At 40.0% G+C, this 4,439-nt stretch overlaps 1 pseudogene; it reads right to left on the bottom strand.

The window, feature by feature from the left end:
- Window positions 1-484: 484 nt before the first annotated feature.
- On the bottom strand, window positions 485-947 carry LOC138160472 (elongin-C pseudogene; annotated as a pseudogene).
- Between the last annotated feature and the right edge of the window lie 3,492 nt (window positions 948-4,439).

Genomic DNA, 4,439 nt, shown 5'->3' with positions numbered 1-4,439 from the left:
AAATTAATGTTTTGGCCAAGCCATATTTATAAACACAAGTCGACAATGCAAAATAGTTGCATAACTAATAATGCTAGATAGCTATGATATGGTAGGCTCATGTTAACCCCACCTGTCCAAAAATAACAAAAATATAAAACCCCTAAAATACTTAGCAAGTATAAATCTGTAATATTTGCCTAAATTTCAGTACTCAGTAAGTATAATCATTGTTCTAATATTTAAAACCACATCTAAAGGATAAGGCATAGCCATCTACTAAATTGGTATATTTGTTTATTTCTCATTTAGTGAAAATGTTCTTATTTTAAGTTGCAAATACAAATTTTAACTCTGATTGATATGCAAAAGAAAGGATTGAAGGTATATGCTTTGTAGTGAACTTTACAGTTCTCAACCTCCCCCCCCCCAACACAGAACATGCTATGTGAAAAAAGTTACTAACTGATCTACAGGTATTAAAAACTGAAAAACTTAACAGTTTATTATAATTTATTTTTTTTAACAATCTAGGAAGTTCGCAGCCATCAGCAATTCCAGTGTAATTTCAGGTGCAACTAGGAATTTAGTAATCTCTGTAGTGCTGTTAGTGTAGCAAACCTTGTAGGTAAAATACATGCATACTTTTGATAGCACATATGATGGAATTTCTCTAAAATTAACCTCATTGGTTTCATTTTCAGCAAACTGACCTGGGCCTTTTAACATGGCTTTTATTGTTCCTGATGTCTTTCATGCTCCCTATTTACAATAAATTCATGACCATCTGAAAATATAAATTTCATATGCATAGCATTTGGGCCCTCACACCCACCATATGTTTTCTCTTCTTCATCCATTATCTCCTTATGAAATTATATTTTCTTTCCACAGGAAATTTAACAAAATACCTTTTTGTTAGTTCTGCAGCAGCCGCAGCTTGGTCCCCATTCACTGCCACAGCCCCTGCTCCCAGGGCCATCCTCCCCCTCATCCCCTGCAGGCCCCAGCCACCTACCACTGTCTCCATCAATGATCTTTCTGAAGCAGCTGGTTTACACATCATAACTTCATATTATTTAAGGGGTATAATAGCCAGACTTGTGGTCTGACAGGTGAGAAACTTTTCTTTTAAAGGGAATAAGCAAAAAATAATAGGGGGCTCATTAGTGCATTGTTGGTGGAGCTGTGAACCAATATAACTATTCTGAAAAGTAATTTGGTGTTATGTAAATTAAATGACTAAAATATTCATACCCTTTGACCCATAGATTTGGTTACTAGTCATATAACCCAAAGGAGATTATTGATAAGAAGAAAGTCCCCATATATACCAAAGTATTTATAATAGTACTTTTTGTCTTAGCAAAAAACTGGAAACGAAGTAGGTACACATCAGCTGGGAATGGCTATGCAAATGGTAGTATTGAAGTGCCCATCAGAAATTATACACCAAAGCCCCCTAAAACCTGCCAGAAGGGGCCCCTACCAGGGTCCCTGGAAACCACCTGATAGGCCATAATAGTGAAGGAACGTTTCACCTGTGTTGCTAGAAACATAGCCCAGATACAAGTCTGTTCTTGTTAGGTACCCAAGACTTTATTAGAAATGATACCCCACACCCCACTTGGAACCACATTTTGTTGATTAGCAACACCTAGCTCTATAAAAATATACCTTTCAGAAGATCCAATGCTGTCTTTCCTACTGGGGAGGCAATCACCAGGGTTAATAAACACTCCTAAATTATAATTGGCTTTGCTGTCCTGTTATTTCTTGGATGTCCACTACATTTTGGAGGTTCCACCAAGATAGCCTTTGGCTCTGTATTGACAGCTAGACCAGGCTCCCTGGAAGGCCGGGAGGGCAGACCGGCTTAGGGGAGGTGGCCACTGAGTGAAATTCCTCAGCCCCTGGCTCATAATGTTTGCCTGAGAGAACCAGAAACCTGAGTCCTTCCCAAATTCTTTCAATTCAGTCTGTTCAGAGTGTTCTGTGATCTGTTTCCATTGAGCGCTCCTGTAGTGGTAAGAGGCTGAGCTGGATGCAGCATAGATGCCCTTACTGGTCCCCATGGGACACTGTCGGAGTACCATGTTTTCTGTTTCTCTATATTTCTATCCGGTAATCATAATTGTTTCTTAATTGTCTCTGTAACCTTTACTTTTATTCAGTTCATGTTTTTCTTTGTATCTTTCACTAGATGTTGCTATGTTTTTTTTGTCACTAGGTGTTGCTGTAATTTTAATTGTGCTGTCTACCTGTGTTTCTGTGACTTTAACTCTTGTCTCATCCTATTTCTGATTATATTTATGGATCAACCATCATCTGTGATCTTAATTGTCTTTGTAATCTTAATTTTTTGTCTCATTTTGTCTCTACTTGCATTTATGGGCCAACAAATATCTGTGCCCCAGGGGGGTGAAACTCCCTTAGCCAAAGAGGGCTCCAGTACTATTTGGCCCCAAGTCTCAGCCCAGGGAGTCACTGCCGAAGTCCAAATGCAGAATGAATGCATGGTCAGCAGTGGTGGCAGTTTTGACTGAAATAGGCACTTTCACCTCCCAGAACAAAGGACCCTGCCGTCCGAAGAATTACATCCCCTGTGGGAGGGAGGAGGGCGGTCGTAAATCATCCCATCAGCAACACCAAATAGGGGGGCCCCGGCTCCCCACATCCTATCCACAGCTGATTCTGACCTGCTCTCTTCCTGAGGAATCTCGGTTGCCCCACCTGGAGTCCCTGGGGCGAGGGAGTGCACTTTCTCCATTTCTCCAGAGGTTCCCCTGGACCCCCTTTTGAAATCCAAACTTTCAGTGCAAGGAACCATTGGAGAGACAAAGCGTGTATTTTGTGTGTTTTTTTGTGTATATCCTGTCTCTGGGATACCAGTGATGCCTTTATCGCACCTACTGGCCCTGGAGCTCCAGGCAGGTAGAAAGGATGAAGCCTTCTTCCTTTTGCCCTTCTGTGTCTTCTGTATGTTCTGTCTGTATGTGTAAAGAAATTTCCAAATCTATCATTCTGTAAGATTCAAAAAAAGCAGCCAAAAGAACGCTGTACCTGTGCTAGAGAGATTAATAATCTCTTAAGGAATGGCTGTTGGCAGAAAACCATTTCTCCTTCTACTTCTTGAATTCCAGCCAAAGTTCTTGAAGTAGACAAATGGACAGAGAGAAAATGGGAAATTTCTCCCCTAAAATCTATCTAAGGGAAAAGGGGTCACCTCAGTGATCAAAGAGAAGTAGGTTTCCAAGCGGCACTTTGAAATAGGACTAACACTTAACCTTTTCCTGGGTCACAGAAAGAGAACTGTGCAACATCATTGGGAATATATAGATCCAGGTAACTGAATTCATTCTGGCTAGTATTTGGCATCAAGAAAAATTATAGTTTATCTACAAAAACTGAAGTTTAAGGTCACCAGATTAGTTATTCAATTGTTTTTATTTCAAAGTTCAAAATTAAGACCATGATTGTTACTGGTAAATAGTTGTATTATCTGTGTTGTATGAGAAACAGTTTCTCTTAAAGTCTTGAAGTAGGTCTGAAATTTTAAAGGAATGAACACCTAAGAAAAGTTTACTTGAGCAAAAAGTCAAAAAGAAATTCACTAAAATCCTCCTCCCTGTAGTCCTACCTCTGCTTCTTAGCTAGGGTTACAGAGTACTCCCCTGTCATCCAGCTCTGATGGAGCTGAGGAGACAATAACAGGTTTGAACCACTAAGATTTTTCCTCCCTGTTGTCCTGGCTATAACTGAGCTAGGGCTACAGTGAAGTTAATTTGAGTTAACTTCCTCCAAAAAGAAAAAGGGGGGAAGGTATAGTAGCTACATCAGAGCTACATGAGCTTGTCATCTGCCTACCTGAAAGGTTAAATCCCTGGAATAGAATATTTTTCTGAATGACATGGGAACAGTTAGACAAGGGAAAAGAAGCTTGTGAAACAAAGGTACAAATAAAAGTTAATCATTATCCCATATACTAAGCCTGGTATACATCTGAGCTACTAAAGTGTGTGATAGATCTGAGCTATTTAGCCTAAAATTATCTTCTTTCCACAGCCTAAATAGTTTAGTAAAAGGGTACTTGGTCTAGCTCCCACTAGCAACAACCTTAGATCCCCAGGTACCCTGAAGCCCACCCCTCTCTACCACCCCATAACCAGGGTATAGAGGTTTATTTGGTAGAGCATAGGCTGATAATGAGTTTGGAAAAATGGAGGGTTTTCCCCTGAAATATAGAGTTCACTCTGTACCATGAAGCCCCAACTTCAGTACCATCTAAGAGGTTTCTCCCTTGCTGCAAATAATCACTTTGCTTGTTCCAGTGCCACGGAATTAAAGAATGTTGCTAAGGACTCCTGGAAAACAATGGAGCAGGGAGAAAACACCCCAGAATATAGAGCAAAAAGAGAAAAACCATAGAGGTACAGCTAAGAGAAAGATGAAAGAGAGAA

The sequence above is a fragment of the Petaurus breviceps genome, unplaced genomic scaffold (genome assembly GCF_028583685.1).
Source record: "Petaurus breviceps papuanus isolate PSGF00001 unplaced genomic scaffold, PetGlider_PUasm1.0 181, whole genome shotgun sequence".
Lineage (NCBI taxonomy): Eukaryota > Metazoa > Chordata > Mammalia > Diprotodontia > Petauridae > Petaurus > Petaurus breviceps.
Note: the sequence above shows the minus strand (reverse complement) of the source record. Positions and strands in the feature narration are given on the sequence as shown.